This window comes from Chelonia mydas, chromosome 10 (assembly GCF_015237465.2).
Source record: "Chelonia mydas isolate rCheMyd1 chromosome 10, rCheMyd1.pri.v2, whole genome shotgun sequence".
In the NCBI taxonomy this organism is placed as follows: domain Eukaryota; kingdom Metazoa; phylum Chordata; order Testudines; family Cheloniidae; genus Chelonia; species Chelonia mydas.
The window spans coordinates 33408320-33433233 of record NC_051250.2 but is presented as its reverse complement, the minus strand read 5'-3'; the positions used below and the strand labels follow the sequence as shown (position 1 = coordinate 33433233).

Below are 24914 nucleotides of genomic sequence, written 5' to 3'. Positions count from 1 at the left end.
GAATGTCCATAACACACAACTTCCTCCTGCAATCCAGAATACCCCCCTCCCCGGATAAAGGCAGTCTGCTGCAACTGATGGCTGTTTCCAAACATGTCGGTGGGGGGGGGGGGGGAACACTTTAACGCTGAAGTTTTCTGCTTTATATCTAAAATAAAGGCGGCGGGGGGGGGGGAATAGGAGGTCTCGCAACAGCACAAGGTGAGTGGCACCTACTGAATCAACATACAAACTAGTTATTGACAACCTGCTCCCCCCTGCACCAGCTCTGCCATATCAACCCCGAGACCCCCGCCCCCAACAGAAAATCCGGGGGAGATCTGCAACCAGTCTCTTGCAACCTATACAGAAAGTGACTCCGCCAAGCCCCCCAACAAGCAAACGGCACGACAAAGAGTTGGAAAGATCACAGCCCGGTGCACCGAAGGTAACGCGGATTCCCTTACCTTTTCTACTGGGTGGGGGGGCGAGGACAAGCCTCTGCTCCTCGCCGCTTTGTGTGAGTCTCTTGCCTGCTGCGGGGGTTGAGATGGAGGGGGGTGTCGGAGGATCGTACCGGGATTTTCACAGCAGACTGCAAATTGGTGAAGCAGGGAGGACAAGTTTCCGCGGGGCCCCGGGAGCCGAAGCAGATGGGGAGCTCGCCTGGAAGAAGAAAGAGCTGCTTTCCCTGCTCCGCCACATCTGCAGCTCCGGAGAGCGGGGATGTTTGCCGCTGCTTCTAGCGCTGGATTTGTGTCTCTCCGTCCTGGGGAAGGAGGGTGGAGGAGCTGGTCTCTGCTTCCAGGCGGCAGGCTCCTAGGCGGGGAGGGGGCTTGCGGCGCAAAGCGAGCAAGGGCTGCGGGGAGGTGGAAGCGTCTCTTCTCCTCCTCCGGCTTTTGGGGGGGTGCGGGGGGGCGGGAGTGAGTGGTTTGAAAGGAAGAGGCTGCGGCTCAGAGGTGATCGCCTGTTTCAGGGGAAGAGAGAAGAGGAGAGGGAGGAAGGGATGGTGGGTGGGTGGGTGGATGGATGGATGGGGGTGTGGAGGGGGATGTTATTTCCCAGCGTGATTTATTGCAGCCCTGCGGAGCTGTCTGAAATTGACCAGCGCTGATCAGTTTCAGACAAATTCTCCATTTCAAGGCTGAACCAAACCCTGGGAGCTGAGCGCATGCCCCCCAGCAGCTCCTCCCCTGGCTAGAGGGCAGCACTAGGACAGGCTGGAGAAGCAGGCACACAGCGCAGTCGGAGGGGGGGAGGGAGGGAGAGGCGCACACAATGCAGTCCCAGCCCCGGTCCACCACCCACCTCCCTACATTCCCCAGGAAATCCCTGCAGGAATCCAGCTCCCCCGCCGCGCCAGGGGCAGGGAAGGTCACAGGCTGCAGCCCGGCCGCTGCAGGGAGGCGAGGAGAGCTGCTCCGGGCCCCAGGGCTGTGAGCAATGCACCCCAGGGCGGGGGACAGCTGGGAAACGATGGCTGCCCTGCATTCCTGTCTCACACACATCCTTTGCCCGTCCCCTCACTCAGCCCTGCCGCCAAGGCCTGAAAGGATCAGAGAGGGAGAGGGGTGGGAAGCCCCAGGGGAGGGGGGCGGGGGCAGGCAGGTCCCACAGCAGCACTTTCATTTCTGGTGCCCTTTTACATTCCCCTAAGGTGTTTCTCTTTGCTGGGGGGCTTCAGGGGGCTGCGAAGAAGGGGCTAGGTCTGGGGGTTCCACCAGGACTGGTAAAGTCTCTTCTGAGCTCTGCCACCGATTTGCTGTGTGGCCACAGGCAGGTCACTTTGCCTCAGTTTCCCATTGGTAAACTGATACTATTAATGAGGTGCCTTAAGGGGAGCTGACAGGCTCAGCCTGGATCCCAATAAGGCCTGCAAAGTGGTTGGAGGTCCTCACGTGAGAGGGGGCACAAAATCCTTGCAGTAAATAAGGCTGCTGTGAATTACGTGGGCATAGAGGGGAAGGAGAGACCAAAGCATCTGGGTGAATGGTGTGTGTGTGTGTTCAGACTAGAGCTGGGAGGCTCCTCTACGGGAGCACAGGTTGGCTTGGTGTCCTGTGGTAGTGCAAGGCCAGGCAGCATCCCTGGGCTCTGTGCCCACTCCCCATTGCCAGCATGGGCTTTCAGTGCATGCAGACCAGGGGACGGTCCTTAGGGCGCTGGCTGGGAGCCCTTCATCTTGCTCCAGTGACCCTGCAGCCAGTCCCGATTCCGAAAGGAGTTCTGCCAACTGCCTGGTCAGAAGGGGGGCAGCCAAAGGCTCCCATAGAGGGGCTGCAGGAGTAGCTGTAACAAGAGCCGAAGCCAGTGCAGACGGGGCGTGCAGAGAGGAGGGGGATTTGCACACCCAGGATTCGTCCCCTTTCTTCTTTACAAACTGAAACCTCCGCAACGTTTTGAGATTGGAGCATTTCCAGACACTCCGGGGCAGCGCGGGCAGCCGGGACAAGCAGGGACTATGGGGCTACCTGGAGCACTGGCGGCGCCTCTTTAGAGGGGGAAGGGCTCAGGTTACAGCTGTGCCCACAAGAGAACAGGCATCAGCATTAACCTCCAAAGACCGACATTCAGCCACCGCTTTGCTCCCCAGCCGTGGCCTCGCTCCCGGGAGCCGCCCCTTTATGGGCCTTCCCCACGGGAAGTGATGTAGTTCGAGACAGCAAATGTAGCCAGTAAACCCGATTTTCCCTGGCCCCTCGCGCAGCCACTGAGACCCGGCCAAGGGGGTTTAAAGCGGGGGCAGGTGCCAGGGGCTCTGGCCCTGGTGCAAGGCGAGGGACAGCGGAGAGCCCATCGCGCAGCGCTGCCCGGGCCACCTTCGGCGTGTGATGTCAGCAGGGCAGCCTGACGTCAGGCCAGCTGGGCGTGACGCGCAGGAGGGCGGTGGCGGCGGCTGTGTGACCCGCGGGCGGCCTGTGGCTATTTCCGTCGGGCGGAGGCCGCGATCCAGAGCCAGGGGGGCCGCCCCGCTTCCGGAGGCAGGAGGTGGGGGAGCGCTGGAGCGCGCGCCCCGCCCCGCTGCGGAGAGGGGCGGGGGCAGATTCCCCGGCCGTGATCCAGTGGAAACTCCCCGCTGCGGCCATGGGGCAGCCCGGGCTTGCTGGGCAGGGAACCTGAAGGGCGGCAGCCGCCCGGGCTGCTCCCTGCCCGGGCCTGGGGGGGCTCGTCTCCGCTTCCCTGGGGCCCGCTGGAATAGTGCCCTGCTGCGCCCTTCAAAGCGCGCGGACCTGGGGGCGTGAGAACGGGGCTGGTGGGTGAGACTGGGGGTTAAAGATCCCGGAGGGGGGGGGGGAGAGCAGGGCTGAGCCCAGCTTGGGGGTGTTACAGAAAGCACTAGAGTTGGAAAAGCCCTCTTAGATCAGTAGCTTCCTCTGCTGGGGCCAGTGGGGCTGCTCCCCTCCCCCTGCCTAGCTGCTGTGGAGGGTCCCAAGCCATGGGGATTGCACCCCCAGCTCCATCTCACTGTCCGTTACTGTGTCACTGCCTGGCTCACAGGGCTCTTTGGGAGCGGTCATGTGACCCGCAAGAGCCAGGCAAGCCTTGAGCTTTGGTCCTAGATGAGCCCCTGACACCCTGTGATTGTGGCCAAGGGAGGTCAGCTGTGAAATGGGAGCAGGAACCTCCTGGCAGAGCAGATCAGACCGTTAGCAAGCTCCTATCCCAGTGATTGGTGGAAGTGGGGCAGGTGCTGGAGAAGATGGGTAGGAGCAGAAAGCTGGCTGACCCCTGGATGCCGGAGCCAAGCTTCCTTGGAGAGTGGATGGGTGAGCGGGCACAGCAGGGTCTGTGGAAAACCCATTCCAAAGTTCTCCCTTTAAAAACACAGAGTTCTTTACAAAATGCTGAAGCTGCTAAAGGCCCTGGTCCCGCTCACCAGCCGGATGGGACAGGGGAGTTCAGTTTCTGTGGCTCTATCAGTCCTCACCTTCTCTGCTGCTGCCTGCGAAGGGGGCAAGTTAATTATTTTGGGGGCAGGTCTCTGGCCTGTGTTACAGGAGGGCAGAGTAGGTAATCACAGTGCTTCTGCCCTTAGAATCTGTGAATTGGAAATACACTGAGATCAGCTCCTCATTTCATATGGGCCACAAGTAACCTAGGAATTAATGTCAATGGAGCCAGGCTAGAGTGAAAGATTCCAAGATCTCGTGGCCAGGGCCTCAAACTATCCTGGACTCCTGCGGCTGACTCTGAGGCGTTGCATAAGTGGTTAGTTGAATCTCATTTTCAAATCCATAACCCCTCACCTGGCCTGAAGCCTCGTCTCTCCTGGTGACAGGTTACCTGTGCTGCTGAGCAAGGGCTGAAATGTGGCTTCCGCCCATGAGGCCGTGCAATAATGGCATGTGCACAAATGTCCCTTGTTGTCCCAGCAGCGCTGGACAAGGGGTGAGAATTGAGCATGCTGCCCGCGTTAGCAGCCTGTTAACATCCTTGCTGTGTTTGCAGAGGGCAGAGAAACCATGGGGATATTCCAGAGGAAAAATTAATCAAGAGGCAGAGCTTGGTCCTTGTCAGCTTGGGGCATTTGGAGCTGTGCTCAGAGAGGCAGAGGTGGAGGGAAGAACAGAACGGCACTGGGGAAAAAGGGAAGAACTGCTGGGACTCTGGGGAACAGCTAATGGCTGTGTGTCCGTCCCCCCCCCCCTCGCTAGCCCAGGAGGGCTGCCCACACTGCACAAGAATACACAGCTCGCAGGCCATGGGCAGTGGGTGTAATAGGCCAGGGGAGGCTTCCCCTGGTGCAGCTGCTGCCACATACCTGAGCTATGGTGGCCTTGCCCCTTCCCCTCCCTGCTCCGCCCCTTCCCTGGGGCCCCCACTGCCTGCTGCTGCTGCCTGGTGAGTCCTCCCTCCACTCCACCCCTCCTCCCGGAGGTTCCCACTGCTCATTGTGTCTCTCCGGGGAGGGCAGGGTGCGGTGAGGGTCTTGTGGTCGGCTAGGGGGTGAGCAGGGATGTGGCGAGCAGTGGGGGGGGGGGCTGAGTGGGGAGGTTGTGGGGCGTGGGGGGGAGGCTCGTGGTGGAGCGGAGCGGGGGTGAAGTGTGGGTGGGGCCATGGGTGGAAGAGGTGGGACAGAAAGCTAGCCTCCCACAGGGGAAGCTTCACCCCAGAACAATGGAATTGGCCCACACTAGCAATCTCCCCCTCTTTCCAATCCCCATCCATGTTTTCCTATCTGCTAGAATGTGTCAGGTATCTCACAATTGTACCACCATAATTGTACAAACAGCTTGCACTTCCCACGCAAGGACATGCGAGCAGTGTGTTAAACAGCATCACGGCCCTCTGAGGTGACACTGATTGCCACATTTTACAGTTAGGGAAAATTAAGCACAGAGAGAGGCAAAGTGACCTGTGCATAGTCTGTGGTGGAGCGGAGGCTGGAATCCTGGCTCCCATCCACCAGTACTTCCTCATGAGCCCCTTCCCTCACAAGCCTTTTACATTCAATGACGTTGCCTAAAATTACACAGAAAACACTATGCTAAAAAGAGAGTTAAGGTGGCAAAGTCAAGCACTCAAATGCTAGGAAATGCCAGAGTTAAGGTGGCCTGTGCCACCTTAACTCTGCCCCCTTGTCCATATGCATTATGACACAGCCTTTAATTACATCACTACAACCCTGCCTCTTAGAATACCCAAGGAGCTGACTGAGCAGATACCTGAGCCATTAACAATCATCTTCGAAAACTCATGGAAGACAGGAGAGATTCCAGAGGACTGGAAAATACCACTATAAAAGGAGGAATAAAGACAACCTGGGGAATTACAGAACAGTCAGCTTAACTTCAGTACCACGAAAGATAATGGAGCAAAGAATCAAGGAATCAATTTGCAAACACCTAGAAGATAATAAGATAAGTAACTGTCAGCATGGATTTGTTGAGGACAAATTGTGTCAAACCAACCTAATAGCTTTCTTTGGCAGGGTAACAAGCCTTGTGGCTAGGGGGGGAAGTGGTAGATGTGGTATATCTTGTGTGATGGGGCAAGGCCAGATGGCTATAGAAAAGTAGTGGGAGATAGATATATTAGCTCCAAGCTAAACAAATCCCTGGTACCAGGTTAAGTGAAATGGAAGCTGCTCCAGGTCAATTAAGACACCTGGGCCAGTTAAGAACTTTCCAGAAGACAGGGAGAATGCTAGGTTGATTGGGACATCTGAAGCCAATCAGGGGCTGGCTGAAACAAGTTAAAAGCCTCCCAGCCAGTCAGGTGGGTGTGCATGGCAGGAGCTGTGGAAGGAAGTTGTGCTGTTGGAGAGGCTGAGTAGTACACACCATATCAGGCACAAGGAAGGAGGCCCTGAGGTAAGGGTGAAGTGGAGCTTGAGGAAGTGAGGGCTGCTGTGGGGGAAGTAGCCCAGGGAATTGTACATGTCATGTTTCTAAAAGGTCAGCTACCATAGCTGATGCTATTAGGGTCCCTGGGCTGGAGCCTGGAATAGAGGGTGGGCCTGGGCTCCTCCCCCCACCTTTGCTCCCTGATTAATCACTGAGACTGGGAGACAACAGAGACTGTGCAAGGAAGGATAACTTCTCCTCACCTCCCTTGCTGTCTTATGATGAAAATGGCTCAGTACACTGTGACCTTTGTCTCTAGAGAAAGAAGGGTTACATGGAGGGTCGCAGTGAGCCTCTGCGGCTAGCAAAATACGCCAGGAAATGTGGGACCCACGGAAGCAAGGACAGAGCTCTGTCACACTTGACATTAGTAAGGCTTTTAATACTGTCTTGCATGACCTTATAAGCAAACCAGTGAAATACAACCTAGTTGGAGCTACCATAAGGTGGGTGCATAACTGGTTGGAAAACTATTCACAGAGTAGATGTCAATGGTTTGCAGTCAAGCTGGAGGGGCATAATGAGTGGGGTCCTGCAGGGATCGGTTCTTGGTCCGGTTCTGTTCAATATCTTCATCAATTATTTAGATAATGGCATAGAGAGTATGCTTATAAAGTTTGTGGACGATACCAAGCTGGGAGGGGTTGCAAGTGCTTTGGAGGACAGGACTAAAAGTCAAAATGATCTGGAGAAATGGCCTGAAGTAAATAGGATGGAAATTCAATAAGGACAAAAACAAAGTACTCCACTTAGGAAGGAACAATCAGTGGCACACATACAAAATGGGAAATGACTGCCTAGGAAGGAGTTGCGAGGGGTTCGGTCACAGAGGCCCTCTTGGAACTGTCACCTGACCTACTGGAATCACCTTTGAGCCTGTTTTCTACTGCCAGCTTGGGACTCCAGAACCCTGCCTTGTTGAGCCAGACATGCTAGTTTGTTGCAACAGACCCAGGTCTGGTCCACACCCCCAAAGCTTCAGACTTTAACCAAAAACTGCTCAGAAAGTCACTTATTTTCAGCACCTAGACACCCAATTACCAATGGGATCCAAATCTGTTTTAATTATGTATAAAGCTTATACAGGGTAAACTCATGAATTGGCTGCCCTCTATAACACTGATACAGAGAGATGCACAAGCATTTGCTCCCCCAGATATGAATCACTTACTCTGGGTTTAATAATAAACAAAATTGATTTTATTAAGTATAAAAAGTAGGATTTAAGTGGTTTCAAGTAATAACAGAAAGAACAAAGTAAGTTACCAAGCAAAATAAAACACACAAGTCTAAACTAATACATTTAAGAAACTGAATACAGATAAATCTCACACTCAGAGATGTTCCAATAAGCTTCTTTCACGGACTAGATTCCTTAGTCTGGGCCCAGTCCTTTCCCTGGTACAGTTCTTGTTAGTTCCAGCTTAGGTGGTAATTAGGTAATTAGTCATTTCTCATGACTGCAGCCCTCTTTGTTCTGTTCCACCCCCTTTTATATCTTTAGCACAAGGTGGGGAATCTTTTATCTCGATCTGGGTTTCCACCCTTCCTTCTAAATGGAAAAGTACCAGGTTTAAGATGGATTCCAGTATCCTGTGACATGTTCACATGTCCTGTGAGACTTCATTACTCACTGGCTGGCACCCAGGTATACAGGAAGGCTTACAAGTAAACAGAGCCATTTACAACAAATTGTCCTGGTCAATGGGAGCCATCAAGATTCTAAACCACCATTAATAGACCACACTTTGCATAATTACAGTAGGACTTCAGAGTAATACTTCATATTTCTGGCTTTAGATCCAAGAATAATACATTCATACAAATAGGATGAACACACTCAGTAGATTATAAGCTTTGTAATGATACATTACAAGAGACCTTTTGCATAAAGCATATTCCAGTTATTATATTCACATTCCAAGCATATTTTCATAAAACATATGGAGTGCAACCTCACAGGAGTACTGCAGAAAGGGATCTGGGGGTCATAGTGGATCACAAGCTAAATAGAAGTGAACAGTGTAACACTGTTGCAAGAAACCAAACATCATTCTGGGATCTATTAGCAGGAGTGTTGTAAGCAAGACATGAGAAGTAATTCTTCTGCTCTACTCCATGCTAATTAGGCCTCAACTGGAGTGTTGTGTCCAGTTCTGTGTGCCACATTTTAGGAAAGATGCGGACAAATTGGTGAAAGCCCAGAGAAGAGCAACAAAAATGATTAAAGGTCTAGAAAACATGACCTATGAGGGAAGATTGAAAAAATTGGATTTGTTTAGTCTGGAAAAGAGAAGACTGAGAGGGGACATGATAACAGTTTTCAAGTACATAAAAGGTTGTTACAAGAAGGAGGGAGAAAAATGGTTCTCCTTAACCTCTGAGGATAAGACAAGAAGCAATGGGCTTAAATTGCAGCAAGGGAGGTTTAGGTTGGACATTAGGAAAAACTTCCTAACTGTCAGGGTGGTTAAGCACTGGACTAAATTGCCCAGGGAGGTTTTGTGCCTAGGGCAGCCGGGGCGGTATTTCCCCCATTTTACACAGCGGGAATGGAGGCACAGAGGTTTGAGCCAATCGTCAATAGCATCAGCTAGTTTTGGGTGCTCTACTGGAGATGTGTGTGTGATTTTTAGAGCACTTCGCATTTTATAGCCCTGGGTCTGTTCCAAGCCCAGCTCCCATCGACTGTAGTGGCTGTGGTGAGTACTTGGCACTTCTGCAAACTAAACCCCCATGGTCACCTGTGAAATACTTAAGTGATTTGCTCGGCATCAGAGAGGAACACTGTGGCACAGGCAAGGATGGAATCCAGTTCTCTGGGGCAGCATTCAACTGCATAAACCATGATACCATTCACTGCACTCCTCCCAGCTTCTATAAAAAATATGAGGCAGGGGATTATCTCCTTCACTGCCCAGCCCTGCCTCATCCCCTAGCTGGTCTGTCTGGTGCACTGAATGAGACAGGGGTCCTTTGGACATGTAATTATGGACGTTTGTGATCATGTAATTAAAGACTTGTATCATGGACAAAGGGGCAGAGTTAAGGTTGCATGGGTAGCCTTAATTCTGGCATTTCCTATCTTTGGAGCACCTGATTTTGCCACCTTAACATTATTTGAAGTAGTTTTCGATGTAATTTTCTAATTTAAAAAACAAAACAAAACATCTTAAATATCGAAAAACCCCAACTGCAGACCCATATTGACCCTGCCCCATAAGTCACCTTTAAATCTACAACACCAACCTCTACAACTTGAGTTGACTATTTGGGCCTGCCACTAGAGAGCGATGGAGGCACACATTTTGCCAGTGGGCTTCTCAGCTCTTTGCTAGAGAGAGAAGGCATGCTGAGTTCAATTCCAGGTTCTGGAGGGGACTGTTCTCTAGTAGTTACAGACCCTGTAGCCCTCATCCCCCCGCCCAGCCTCTCCCCATTCTCTTCTGCTCCTGTCCCCTCTGCTGCTAACCACACTCCTCCACACACACTTCTACCCATCCTCCCCCACCTATCTCCAATCCCCTGCCCCCGAACCATTCCCTCTGCTCCTGGTCCTCTCCTCAGCTCCTGCCCCTTGCCTTCCACTTGTTCTTGTCCCCTACCTTCTGCCCCCCTCTGCTCCTGGCCTGTCTCCAGTTCCTAAACCCTTTGCGTTCCAGCCAGGCCAGTCCTCCTTCTCCGTGCTGCCTGGGCACCAGCAGCCATAGGGAGGGCGCTGAGAGCACAGTTGAGACAATCTCCAAGCTTTCAGCTCCAGTGCCCAGCATAAGAGAAGCCCTGACATGCAGGAGGAGCAATTGCAGGGCAAGTTCTGCTCAGCCCCTGCATCCGTGAGATGGGGCATGCTCAGTCGCCCTGCAGAGATGGCGCATGTTGGAACTAAGTGCTGTGAGGGGTGGGAGCATGTCCAGGGCACCCACAACCATTGAGGAATGTAGCTGCTGGCCTCTAACAAGTCCCACCTCAGCATGCGTGAATGGAGACTTTTCAGCTGTTTATAACAAAGCTAGATTTGGGGGAATTTTTACTAAAGGCACCTCCCTAACACTAGCTCCCCATATTCCATAACATGAAGGCACTAGAGCTTCTCAATAAAACCATTGTAAGAGTTTTGTTTTTTTTTAACATGGGAAAACAACCTTGTGATGGATTCTCCCCCTGGTGCCACCTGATATACTAGGGTACCACTGAGCCTGCCAGTTTTACCAGTTTGGGTTCCCTTACACTGCCCTGCTGAGCCAAGCTCTCAAGCCTCCACCAGCACACACGCAGGTTAGGGCCACACCTAGCTGCAGAAAGACACAGACACTGAGATCAGCTCTGCGTGGGAAGACTCAGCTCAGGAATTGCCCCTCTGGAGTGTAAATACAAAATTGTATTGTCTTGCACTGCACAGAAAACCATACAGTGTAAGCTCATGAAATTTAATCCCTCACTCAATGTGGAGGAAGATATGCACAGCTTTCCCTCCCCCCCCAGTTATGAATTGCACAAACTGGTTTATAGAAAACAAAAACAAGTTTATTAACTACAAAGGATAGATTTTAAGTGATTATAAGGGATAGCAAACAGATCAAAGTAGATTACTGAGCAAATAAAGCAAACATGCAAACTAAGCTTAATACACTAAAGAAACTGGCTACGAGTAGTAATTTCTCACCCTAAATGTTGTTTTAAGCAGGTTGTAGAGATTCTTGTAAACAAACTGCTCTTGCTTACAACTTAGAACTCCAGATATTCCTTTCATGGGCCAGACAACTTCTAGCCTGGGTTCAGTCCTTTCTTCCCCAGATCAGTCTTAGGTGTTTTCAGCAGGTGTCTTTGGCGGGGATTCAATGAAGAGCCAACCTAAATTAACTCACTTCCCTGCCTTAAATAGGATTTATATATAGCAGGAATCCTTTGTTTCCCAGTTTGATCCCCACCCACTATTTGTGGGAAAATACTAGCAGACCAAGATGGAGTCCAGGACCAGGTGACATGATCACATGACCCTGTAGTGTCAAAGCAGCATCCCAGGAAGCTTCTCAGGAATGTGGGAGATTAGCATCTTCCAAGACCTATTGTTCTCCCTAAAGGCCCATCCAGACTGATTTCATTCTGTCTGGTTGGCGTTCCCCAGATGTAAGCCCACTTGTAATTGTTACATAGTCAATATTACTAACTTTAGATAAAAAAATGATACATGCATACAAATAGAATAATCATAGTCAGTACATCATAACCTTTCCAATGATACCTCACATGATTCATCTTGCATAAAACATATCTTAGTTATGCCATATTCATATCCTAACAATATCTCTATGAAGAATATGGGGCGTGTTGTCACAAACGTATTTCCCCTAATCTTGTTCTTGGAAGTGGTTGAGCCATTTTAGCTGAAATGTAAAATCAGCCTGAGGTGGACACCGAGACTGGGAAATTTCAGCCCAAATGGTTAAAGTTTGGTAAACTTATAAGCAACAAAAACTAGGGTCTTATAATGGAAAATGTCAGGCAACCTTAACTATAGACACTGCTAACTGCACCGGTTTTACTATAGGGATAGCTAAGCGCCACTGAGCAGCACTCATACCCTTTTTCCATGTACCATAAGAGTAGGGTGGGTGGTGGGGGATTAGAAATGGCCCAAAGCTACAAAATTCAGACATGGATTTCATTACTTCCCACCCCCCCGCCCCAAGTCTGGAGCATCTGGATCTTGGGTTTTGGGTCAGGCCCATCTCGAGAACACATGCAAATGATGTTTCCCAGCCTGCAGATATTTAAATTAGACCCATGTATCCTGTGGGGTCAAACCCAAATATTTGTGTGTGGCTGTCGTGCTGTTGCATGGTATATGCTTGGTAGTGCTGAAGCGTGATGTCCTCTGTTTATCTGCTGAACCGGGCACTGCCCTGAAAAGGTTTCCTGCCCTCTGTGGCTGCATGTCTCATACCCTGCCCTGAGGGGATCCTCTCAGCGGGACGATCAGTCACTTAATGCGATGCTTCTCTACTGGTGCTGCAAGCTAGTCCAAGCTGTGGCAGGGGTTTTCCAGAGGTGCACTATTGTCCACTAGAAACTGGACTGAGATGTGCCAACTCACTTCACCTGGGCTGCCCCCAGCCTCTGCTGGCACAGCATTCAGCCCCGGCTGTGCTGGCTTTGAACTGGTGCCCTAGAGGTGAAAGTGCCTGGATGATCTTTTAGCTCTCCGGGGCTGCATTGCACAGGAGGAAGCTGACTCTGGAGGAAACAGGTGTTTGGCCTGTTCTATCAGTCATCCAATGTCAGACCCAGGTAACCGTTGTAAACATGCGACTTGTGAGCCGCATGTGGGCTGCTGACCAGGGCTTACTTTGTAATGAAAGGGGTGCTTGCTGATTCGTGGGAAGCCCGGCGGGGGTGTGCGGAGAAGCAGAGTGGGGCGGCGTGTAACTCAGGGCCGGAGGCAGAGCGGAGGTGAGCTGGGGATGGGGAGGGGAGCTGCCAGTGGGTGCTCTGCACCCACCAAATTTTCCCCGTGGGTGTTCCAGCCCCAGAGCACCCATGGAGTTGGAGCCTAAGGCGCCACTATTGGTCAGTTGTTAAAAGGGCTTCGCGGGACAACTGGTTCTAAAAGGGGCTTCTAAATTTAACAACTGGCTCCAGCTCACCACTGCCTAACTCCATTCCTGAGCCTCCTACAAGGACCCCAGTCTGTGTCCCCTGATACCACGGGCCTGGGGACCCAGCTAGAGGTGGTAGAACCAGACCTCAGACCAGAGTCTATGACAGTGGTTGTAAATCCAGTTCCTGGGACCCAGCCAGAACCAGCCCAAGGATCGGAACGGACGGAGCAGTCAGCACCAAAGCCCATGCTTGCAACCCTACCAGAGTCAGGGGAGCCAGCACCAAAGGGTGCCACAGAGCCTGCACCTGCAGCAGCAGCTAAACCGGTGCAAGAAGCTCAACCGGAGCCTGAAATACAACCTAGTGCACAAGCGGAGAGAGGTTCCAGTGGGACCAAGCCCAAGTCCACAACCCAGCGAGGAACGAATGCCCCCAGCATCAAGGGAGCGGTTCCAGGTAGAGCAGGAAGCGGATGAAAGCCTCAGGAGAGCTTGGACTGCGGCATGGAGCGACCCACCACCTCTCAGTTCTTCCAATAGGTCCAGGTTTGTTGTAGAAGGAGGACTTTTATACAAGGAAACCCTTTCTGGTGGGCACAAGGAGGACTGGCATCCTCAGAGACAGTTGGTAGTTCCAACTAAGTGTAGGAAAAATCTCTTGAGCTTAGCCCATGATCATCCTAGTGGCTATGCCTGGGTGAATAGGACAAAAGGCTGTTTGGGGAAAGTCATTCCACTGGGAGGGGATGGGCAAGGACGTTGCTACCTATGTCCGGTCTTGTGAGGTGTGCCAGAGAGTGGGAAAGCCCCAAGACCAGGTCAAGGCCCCTCTCCAGCCACTCCCCATAATTGAGGTTCCATTTCAGTGTGTAGCTGTGGATATTCCGAGTCCTTTCCCTAAGAAGACACCCAGAGGAAAGCTGACCTTCATGGATTTTGCCACCCAATGGCTGGAAGCAGTAGCTCTAAGCAACACCAGGGCTAAAAGCGTGAGTCAGGCATTGGCAGACATTTTTGCCAGGGTTAGTTGGCCCTCCAAAATCCTTACGTATTTGGGAACTAACTTCCTGACATGGACCATGAAACATCTTTGGAAAGCTCCTGGAGTAAACCACTAGGCTGCCATCCCTTACCACCATCAAACGAATGGCCTAGTGGCCTTAATGGAACTTTGGGGGCCATGATACGTAAATTCGTGAATGAACACTCCAGTGATTGGGACCAAGTGTTGCAGCAGTTGCTCTTTGCCTACAGGGCTGTACCACATCCCAGTTTGGGGTTTTCACCCTTTAAACTTTTTTATGGCCATTACAGTTGGTGAAGCAGCAGTGGGAGGGGGTTACATCTTCTCCAGGAACTAACATTTTGGACTTGGTAACCAACCTGCAAAACACCCTCAAAGACTCTCTCTAGCCCTTGCTTGAGAAAACCTACAGGATGCTCAACAAGAGCAAAAGGCCTGGTATGATAAACATGCCAGAGAGCATTCCTTCAGAGTAAGTGACCAAGTCATGGTCCTGAAGGATCTCCAGGCCAATAAGATGGAAGCATCGTGGGAGGAGTCATTTATGATCCGAGAGCGCCTGGGAGCTGTTAATTACTTCATAACATTCCCAGACCCTACCCAAAAACCCAAAGTATACCATATTAATTCTCTAAAGCCCTTTAATTCTCTGGAATAAAAGGTTTGTCAGTTTACAACCCAGGGAGGAGATGACGCTGAGTGGCCTGAAGGTGTCTACTACGAAGGGAAAAGCAATGGTGGCATGGAAGAGATGAGCCTTTCCATGACCCTTGGGTGTAAGCAGTGACAACAAATCCAGGAGCTGTGCACCAGCTTCATGCTGATGTTTTCAGCCACCCCAGGACAGACAGAATGGGCGTACCACTCCATTGACACAGGTGGTGCTTGCCCAATTAGAGCCCACCTCTACTGGATGGCTCCTCAAGCCAAAACTACAATAGAAAGGGAGATCAAGGACATGTTACAGATGGGTGTATGGGCCTTTCCAGTGGTTCTGGTTCCCAAACCAGATGGGGAAATCTGCTTTCGTGTGGACTACTGTAAGCTAAATGCTGTAACTTGCCCAGAGAACTATCCAATGCCATGCACAGATGAGCTATTGGAAAAACGGACATGCCCAATTCATCTCCACCTTAGACTTAACCAAGGGGTACTGGCAGGTACCGCTAGATGACCCAGCCAAGGAAAGATCAGCCTTCATCACCCATGTAGGACTGTATGAATTGAATGTCCTTCCTTTCGGACTGTGAAATGCACCTGCGACCTTCCAGAGACTGGTAGATAACCTTCTGGTTGGATTTGGGGAATTTGCAGTCTCCTACCTTGACAATGTGGCCATATTCTCAGATTCATGGGCAGAACACCTTGAACACCTCCAAGTTGTCTTCCAGCGCATAAGGGAGGCAGGATTAACCGTTAAGGCCAAAAAATGTCAAATAGGCCTAAACAGGGTAACGTACCTTGGACATCAGGTGGGTCAAGGAACTGTCAACCCCTTACAGGCTAAAGTAAATGGTAATCAAAATTGGCCTGTCCTTAAGTCAAAGCAGGTCTAATCCTTCTTGGGCTTGGCCAGCTATTACAGATGAGTTGTACCACACTACAGCCAAATTGCCACCCCACTGACAGACCTAACCAGGAAAAAACAGCCAAATTCAGTTCAGTGGACTGAGAAGTGTCAGGAAACCTTTAACCAGCTTAAGGTGGCCCTTACGTCTAACCCTGTACTAAGGACCCTGGATTTCGACCAACCTTTCATCAAAACCACAGATGTGTCTGAGCGTGGTGTAGGAGCAGGAAGGACCAGATCAACAACCTGTCATGTTTCTCAGCAAAAAACTTTCTGAGAGGGAAAGCCACTGGTCAGTCTCAGAAAAAGAATGTTACGCCATCATGTATGCTCTGGAGAAGCTACGCCCATACATTTGGGGATGGCGTTTCCGCCTGCAAACTGGCCATGCTGCACTGAAATGGCTTCACACAGTCAAAGAAACTATCAGAAAACTTCTTCAATGGAGTTTAGCTCTTCAAGACTTTGATTTTAAGATACAACACATTTCAGGAGCCTCTAACAAAGTGGCTGATGCACTCTTCCAGGAAGGTTTCCCAGAATCAGCCAGGTAAAAATGTCCCTGTATTCTAAGTCATTGTAGTCCTTACAATGTGGAAAATACTGTTTAGTTCTTCATGTAATTAGTAGTAAAATTAAAGGTGCATGTATCTTATTAACTCTGTTTTCCTAAACCTCCAGGAAGAAATCCCATCTGGTGTGGACCTGACCTGAACCAGGCTGGCCAGCACCTTCTGTGATTTGGGGGCCGTGTGATAAATGAAGCAGTGTGGGGGAGGAGGGGGAGTAGCTCCCTTTTATGGACACCCAGCCAGCTAGTAGCTATAAAATACCACTTAGTAGCTGTTCTCTAATTGCTCTACCTGTAAAGCATTAAAAAGTTAGGTAAAAGTGTGGTAAAGGTGTGGCGGGGCTCTGAACTGCCAGGCCCGGAGGTGGCCGGGCTCAGCCCTGGCAAGCCCTGGCGCAGGTTAAGTCCTGCCGCTGACCCAGGCAAACAAGTGGGGTTCAGCTGCGTTCCTTGTTCTGGCAAACTCTGTTGTGGCAGTTCCTCGGTGGCGTTAGTGTCCTTGGTTCTCCACTCGCTGTCTCCTTGCCACTCCCTCTGGTGTTGCCAGGACTGCATTGCAGTGGCTCCCCCCTGCTCTCTTCAGCCCAGGTTAGGCCCCAGGACCCGTTGTGGGGCTGCTGTTCCGGTCCTGTGGTGAGAGCGGGATGGGCAGAGGAGGGGTGGCTCTAGGCCCAGCAAGGTCCCCCAGGATGAGTTAAAGCAGGACTGGGCGCTGTCCCAGGCCCCCTATGAGTCACAGGAAGCAGACAATGGCTGGTACACTGCAGCATTCAGTCCCCTCCCTCCTGTCCCACTCCCCCTATGCCGGGGCTGGGCATAGGGCTCCACATGCTATGGGTCCAATCCTGGGACTGGGGGCTGTTTGTGCTGCTGAAGTGGCATAAATGGACCTGAGGGAGCAGAGACACTGGCCCTGTAGCTCCAGAAACGGATTTGGTCATTACAAGTCTGTATGTTACAGGGCAGGATTTACTGGCAGCTTGGGAGAGCAGGGGCTGGCGGGTGCTAGCCCAGGCTTTCGGGACATGGGAGGTAGCCTGTGACTGACAAAAGAGCTAGGGCAGATTTTCAAACGAAGAAGAAGACCTGGCACTTTCCATTAGGAGATTGCAAAGCACTTTACAAAGTGCATGCAGACATAGGCACTGACTCCGTGGGTGCTGCGGGGCTGGAGCACCCATGGGGAAAAATTAGTGGGTGCTCTGCACCCACCGGCAGCCAAGCTCCCTGCCCCACCTCACCTCACCTCCTCCTCCGCCTCCTCCCCTGAGCACGCTGCATCCCTGCTTCTCCGCCTACCTCCCAGCACTTGCTGTGCCAAACAGCTGTTTGGCAGCGTAGCAAGCTCCAGGAGGGAGGGGAGAGGAACAGGAACATGGCACGCTCAGGGGAGGAGGCAGGGAAGAGGCGGGGCTGGGGCAGGGATTTTGGGAAGGAGTTGGAATAGGGGCAGGGAGGCGGCAGAGTTGGGGCGGGGACTTTGGGGAAGGGGTTGGAATGGTAGTGGGGCAGGGGTGGAGTCGGGGCAGGGCCAGGAGGGGCAGAGGGGGGTCGAGCACTCACCGGCATGAGCAGAAGTTTGCACCTATACATGGAGGTAGGAAAACTGAGGCACGAGCTGGGAATAGAATCCAGGTCTCCTGAGTCCCAGGCCAGTGCTCTACCCACTAGGTCATACTGACTTCAAGGTACCCATCTGCTCCCATTTAGGCATTGAGCAACTGCTGGTCGGGTCCAAGGCCCTGTCTTGACAGGCACAAAGGGTGTGATTTTTTCACTCTGACTGGCGTGGGCAAGGTAGCCTAGCGTGGCTAAGGAGCCCCTGGTGATGCAGGCTCACTTGTCTCAAGCTAGACTGGCTGGCCACGTTGTAGCCTCGTGGAGCCTAATCCAGACAACAGCTTCAGACATGCTAGCCAGCATCTTACCCGAGCTTGTCACGCTTCCAGCCTGCGGCTGGCACCAGCTCACTCACCATTGCAACAGATCCAGCAGGAGCCGCTGACAGACCCACCAGGGTCTGGGATGTGGGGGAGAGGGAGCAGCTGAGGAGCAATGTGGCTCAGAGTGAGGGGCGGTGAGAAAAACAAGCCGAAGTGATGGTGGAGATTATCCCTTCCCAGGTATCGCAATATCCCCTAACATTGGGCTGCTTGTTTGCAGCCAGGGGTGACCGGAGCTGGCAGTGTTTAATCAGGTAGCAGCCATGGGCTAGTGGGCTCTGTCCGGTCTCCACTGCTTGTTGAGGGGAGCTGGCAGAGATGGTAGCATTGGCCCGTGTGTTGGGAGCTGTTTGTATTCAGAGGGGTGAGCTGTGGGAAGCTGCTACTTGATGTCACTTTACATACTTTGCAGGGTGCCCAGAGCCTGCAGCCCCAGCGCTCTTTGTTGCTCTACATAGAATGAGAGCAAAGACACGGAATCAATCCACGAGGGGCTAGAATGGGAGCTGCTGGGTGCGAGCGCCGCATTGGGAAGCTGCAGGCCAGCTGTGCAGCAGTGGAGAATCACGCTCATGTGCTTCTCACACTGACAGTCCAGGGAGTCCTCGATTCCAAGGCCAGAAGGGACAACCGGGCTCATCCAGTCTGGTCTCCTGTCAAACACAGGCCACACAACTTCACCAAAGTAATTCCTAGAGCAGATCTTTTAGACAGCCACCTGTGACACTGGCAGACCAGGTGCCAGCTCATGCCAAGGTCCCCGCATATCAAGGGAACACTGACAAATGCAGAGCTGGAAGCCCTCTGGCTCCCCAGTGCGCTAGCATGGTTAAAACAGGGAAAAAGATTCAGAGAGTGTGTTTAGTGTTTATGGAATGCTTGTGAGCCGCTGCCAGCATTAATCTCCCTCAAAACACCTGTATCCCCCACCGAATGCTTATACTGTGAGCCTCTGGGACTGATCTCCAACAGCAGGTGTCATGACCTACCCAACAGGAAAAGTCCATCAACACTAGGCGGACTATCATGGGATGGTAAAGCTCTCCCCCTCCCATCCACCGTGAAGTTGAGTCCTGCAAGTGGATTCCTTCCCTCAGCTGAGTTTGCAGCTCGGCGCACATCTCAGGAGGGGGATACAAATCCTCTGTTCTGCTTGGACTCCAGGGCAAGGTGTTCTAGGCATAAGCAAAAGATGCCCAGCTGCTTAGCTTGGGTTAGCCCTAAAGGGCACATAGAGATTATAGAAGCTTCTATTACTTTCTGAAATGTAATATTGTAACTCATTTGTGTGTATGGACGTTTACCTGCTTTACCTTATACCTAACTCTCTCATATCCTTCTCCTATATCAAATAGCTTTAGATAGTTTATCACAGAACTGGCTACAAGCGTTGTCTGTGGTGTGAGATCTAAGGTGCAATTGACCTGGAGTAAGTGACTGGTCTTTCGGGACTGGGAGTAACTGGACCATTGCTGTGATCCTGGGTGTCAAGGACCATCTATCACACAGGTGGGTTCACCTGGACGGTGAGATAAATCAGAGGACCCCTGTGACTCCAGGTTTAGGCTGTGATAGCACCAGAGGGGTTGACACTTGATAATTGGTTGGTGAAACATAAGTACAGAACTCACAGCCCATGGGGGGGCTGTGCCCTGGTTTGTGGCAGTCTGCCCTGAGGTTAGTACCCTGCTCTGGAGTCACTGAAGGAGCATTACAACAGCCCATCTTGAGTTAAAAGTTGTCAGTGGTGGTGAATCCCCCATGAGCCTTGGTGAATTGTTCCAGTGGTTAACCACCCTCACTGTTAAAAACTTGCACCTCATTTCACTGTTACCAATGTATGCCAAAGCTCTTTAGGTTAAAGCCCTCCCACTGGTTCTACCGATGGGGACTTGGAAGGGTGGGGCATCAGTGGAGTTAGAGCAGCGATGAATCTGGTCCTCAGCCACTGGCCTGTGGCTGCCGGGAGCTGGGACGAGAATTCCTGATTCCTGTGCTCTGACCGCTGGCCCATTTCCTCGGATGCAGCAGCTAGATGGGAAAGCAAACAGCTTTTCCAACGCATTTCTCAGTGTGCCCTGGCTCCAGGCAGGGCAACTGGCACCGAATGCTCAGTCCAGAGAATCCAGCTCTCTCTCCAGCAGTTTGGGCAGACAATGGTTTGCGGTGGCAGAAGCTGCTTTAACAGCCCTGGAAGCTGAAGGCATCTAGACACAGAATGAGGCAGCGCCAAGCTCCCTCAGCCCACTTTCCAACTTTCTTGGAGGGACCCCCACCCCCTTTCCTGGAGCGGGGAGCAGCTCAGTCCCTGCGGGCCTTCCTCTGCTGGCAATGCCAGGGAGGGTGGTGCTGGCTATGGAGGAGTCTGGGCAGTGGGGCACCATGGTCAGGTCAGGTGGGCAGAGGTCTGAGCTGGATAACAAGGGGGCTTCGTCAGACAGCAGGACCCAGATCCAACTGATTCTGCCTTGATGAGGGCCACCCTCCCCTCCCTGGCATCCGTGGGGTCTGGGTCCTGGCAATGTGAATTCAGGCCCCGCCAATGAGCTCCAATTGGCAGCTGCAGCTCCACATGGTTCCCATGAGGCTCAGTGGTCCCATCCCTCCCAGCCCAAGGGTCATCTGGTTCCCTCCTTGGGGTGGGAGTTCCCTGATGCTTGGCCCACTCACTAACCATTTTGGCGGCTCAGCTGTTGCCGCCCTCCCCAGAGTCAGTGCATTGCTGGGGAGTCTCCTAAGGGGTTGTAGTACCAGGCACTTGTGCACCCCCTGGTGGCTAAGGAAGGCAGGTGCTGCACTGTACCCAGCCCTGTGGGCACAGTGCACCCGCTTTGCATTAGGGTGAGTGCACCATGGGCCAGGCAGGGGAGAATCAGCCCTGCAGAGCACTGGGTTTGCCCTGTTCCTGGCCCTACCCATCCCCATGGGAGAGCAGCCAAACAACCACTGTCAAAATCGGAGAGTGCCAGCAGGAAGGGGCTCCCTCTGCAGGGTCATGACGAGGCCTCTGCCAGGGCCGGACAGGAAGGGGGCTCTCTTAGGCCTGGCCATTTAGGAGCCAGTGACCCTGTGGCCGGATGAAGTCATGTGCCTGCCTGCAGGGGTTTTTCGCTCCTCTCCCACTTTAAATCACCCATGCTGGATGAAGGGGACCCCGGGGTGGAGGTGGAGCCTCTGGGTCTGGCCTGGATGCTGAGTCCCATACCCAGCCAGCCCTGGCATGCCTTGCTTGTGTGTGGGGGGGGGGGCTCTGTCTGCGTGTTCATCTTTGGAATGCGGCTGATTTGCTGCAAAGCAGCCATGTGCTGTTGCTGGTTCTCCAACATCTGGAGGACTGAATTCCTGGTGGGAGAGCTCACAGCTTCCTGCCAGCACAGGCCACTGCTTGGCAGGCCCAGCAGAGAAACAACATGGGGGAAGGGGGCGGGGGGACTCCCTGTGTGCTCAGAAAGGCATGAAAACCACCCCCAGAAAAGGGCCAGGCCTGCCAGAGCCAGACAGCACCACACAGCCTGAGCAGGGCAGTGCCAACACGGGACACCCAGCACAAGCGGTCTGCGGCATGACACCAGCAGCTGGAGGAAGCCCTCCGCCCGCCCCTGAGATCCTGTCCTTTTGCTCTGCAGGGCCAGGGATTCAGTCCAATGCCCAGCCCAGACGGCCTATCTGCAGTGCCCTCTGCTGTCCAACAAGTGACCCACACAGATGCAGTCCCAGATTCAGTCCTAGCTCCTTAAGCTCCTAGGCAGGTAGGAAGACAACACCACCTCCTGCTGGCCAATTTCAGGGGATGAGTCAATGGGCACCAAAGTGCCCCTAATTCAACGCCCTTAGTTGGAGATTATCCCTGTTTGGGGAAAAGGGGACCCGAGGGAGAGGGAGTTGGTGGGAATCCTTGGTCTACAGGGGGGAGAAAGGCCATGCTGGGAGAGCCGGAACCCATTCACTGGGGCACCTGGTTCTGCTGATCCCCTCCTGCCCATGCCCTTGGCACACTTGGGATGCTCCTCCTCTGGGCAGCACCCCCTAAACCCACACCCCTCCTCTGGGAAGGCTGCAAAGCAATGGCACCTTCTGAATGATGGGGCAGGGCCTGAAGGCTGAGCTGAGCTCAGGCTAGGTTGTTGCTTTAGTTCTGTGCAAATTTGCTGTTCATGAAAGCAAGGGCCACACTGGCTGGGGCCAGGTGTAGTGTGCTTTGACAGCTTCCTTCAGCTCTGCCAGTGCCCCTCAGTCCCAGCCTGCAGCCCCCTGCTATTCCACTCCCAGGTTCCCCATGCAGTCTGCTGCCAATGACCCTCAGTCCCAACCTGCAGCCCCCGCTCCTCCAGTTTTGCCCTTCCATCCCTACACAAACAAAATTGCCAGTGCTGAGTCCTGCCCTGTCCCCCACCCCTGCTCCTCCAGTTCTGGGGTCTCCTCTGGGCACATGCTGCCAGTTCAGACAAATTCTGGTTTTTGTTCTTCGAGGTGGGCACGTGCTTATGACCTGCAGGCTGAGATGCCATCAACTTGCTTCCCGGGTGATATGAACCAGGAGCACCTGGTTCCAAGGCTGAGCGTTTGGACAGGGTCTGTGACTAAGAGTCTTGCACATCCCCTGCCTGGCAGCTGGACAGACCCAGAACAGAGATCATCTGCTCTCACTCCACTCAGAAATCCTGCTGGGCGGGGAGTCCAGGACGGCTGAGTCTTGAGCACTAACACAGCCAGAACCCCCCGCCCTCCGCCTGGGTGCAGGAGTGAGAGACCACAAAGATCTCAGGCCACTGACCCTGCCAGCGGCTTAACCCCTTCGGTGTCTTGGGGGGACAGACAGTACCCACTGGACGAAGGAAAGCAATCTGGGTGCTGTGGACACACAGGGACCCAGGTGTCCTGCTGCCTCCCTGTCTCTAGCACCACTTCAAACCGGAAGGGACCAAAAGTCCGATGCGTCCAGTGGCTGTTTGTGGCCTCCGTCAACTGAGCTTGTAATGCCAGGCCTGGTCCCAGGGGCTATTTGTGTGCAGGACGGGCCACTGGCTCAAGGCCTCTTCGGCAGGAAGTGGCTAAGGACCAGATGGACCCTGGAGCCTGAATTCACCGCTCACATGAGGACAGGGCTGAGCAGACTGGGTACAGGCTGGGTAGGGGGCAAGCTTGGCCACATGGAGAAACGAAGGATTTGGTCTCTGGGGCCATGGAGCCAGCACTAAAGAGACAAGATGGGGAGGTAATATCTTTTCCTGGCCCAACGGCTGCTGGGGAGAGACAGGAACGATCCTGGGACGGCCACGGCTACTACATGGCACACAAGCCGGCACTAATACCTGTACAAGACTAGCCTGGCCATCTGGTAGATGTGGCTATACGCATGGGTCCAGGCTGAGAAGGGTTAAACCCAGCTCCCCACAGGGTGAACCCAGGACCCTGCATTTGGGGGAGGGTGTTGGGGGAGTCCCTCCATGGCTAGGGGAGGGAGGTTATCAGGTCTCCAGCACCCCATCTCTCCGTAGCTGCATCTCAAAGTGGTTGGCTGGCAGTCGCAAGAGGGCAATGTTATCTCCGCCTCTTCTCCCCCCCAGCCCTCTCTCCATGTCTCCCTGGGGCTGTGGGAGAGGGGTGTTCACAGATTGCCAGGCCCCAGGCCATGGCCTCCTGTCACGGAGGCTGCAGGAGGTTGTTTCTGGCAGGTCTCACTTTCCCCCTGTCCCAGCTGCGTCTCACCCTGGTGCTGGGGGATGTTCAGGAGTGGGTCCTTCCCCATGTTACCAAGGATTTGCAGGATTTGCCTGCTACCAAGAGGGGGCACTGTTGGACTATAGCCAGTGTTCACTAGCTCCTGGCTGCCCCCTGGGGGCTTTCAATCCTTCCCTAGCAAAGATTCTGGGAGAGCAGATTGGGATAGAGCAGATCCAAGCCAAGAGAAGGAGGCCTCTAGAAGACCATCGGTCCCAGCCACTCAGCCCCCAGGGGAGGGATTAGAGGGGCTGCACCGCCAGACCTGCTCCTCCCAGCCACTTCTACGCAAAGGGGCAGAGGCAATAAGCATTATAAACAGGCCCTGGCTGAGGACCTGGGGCTGGACTGACTCTCCTGATTTACCAGCAACCAGTGGCAGCTGGTAACAAAGGGTTAATGGGGCTAAGCCCCACCCTTTCTGTCATTACTTTAAACAAACACACTCCTTTGTAGCAGGTGCGGTGCTGTTCCCCTCCCCCGCCCATTGGGATGGGGAACAGGGGGTGGCTGATCCAAGTTCCTTCCGCACAGCAAGGGAGAGACATCAAGTGCCTTCCTCTGTGGAAAGCTAGAACAGTGCTGGGAGCAGCACGTACTCCCTTTTCAACCCCTAGCCTCTGAAGAGCAGGTGCAGTGCAGAGAAACAGCTGGGGGAACTGGCCAGGCTGTGATTTCACGGTGTCTGTGCCTGATGCAAGAGGGAGCAGGGGGGCCTGTGAGCCAGCTATGGGGCTGAAAGGGGTCTGTGACCGCCTGAGGCAGGGTTGAGAGGGAGGCAGGGGCTCATGATCTTGCCCCAGGCAGGAAGTCTGGGAGCGGAGTGGGATGGGACTGTGGACTCATTTTCAGGAGGAAGAGCAGCGGGAGTCAGATGAGCCCCATATTCTGTAATTGGTTAATTTGGGGCCAGAAATATTTTCACTGGGGGTGGTAGCTGCCTGCCAGCCTCAGCACTTACCCAAGGTACCAGCTGTCTCTGCTTGCCACCAGTGACAGATGGAATGGGCATCCGGGGCAGGGGAAAGGAGAGCAAGCGGCAAAGCATTCTCCATCTTCTCTTAAAAGGGCACCACTGCAGGAGATTCAACTTAAGGAGCCTTTTGGGGTTGGGCAGCTGTGTCTGCGGGCCAGCCTGTGGCTGGAGGAGGCTATCAAGG

At 53.1% G+C, this 24914-nt stretch overlaps 1 protein-coding gene across 2 annotated transcripts in view; it reads right to left on the bottom strand.

The window, feature by feature from the left end:
- The window catches only part of GLIS2 (GLIS family zinc finger 2), a 33337-nt gene extending 32205 nt beyond the window's left edge, over nt 1-1132 (bottom strand). The window contains exon 1 of one of the 2 annotated variants that reach the window (XM_043524110.1): nt 447-1132. The gene's annotated coding sequence lies outside the window, so the exon portion shown is untranslated. The remainder of the gene's footprint in view (nt 1-446) is intronic. The other variant, XM_037911411.2, reaches the window with a different exon arrangement.
- Nucleotides 1133-24914: the final 23782 nt, after the last annotated feature.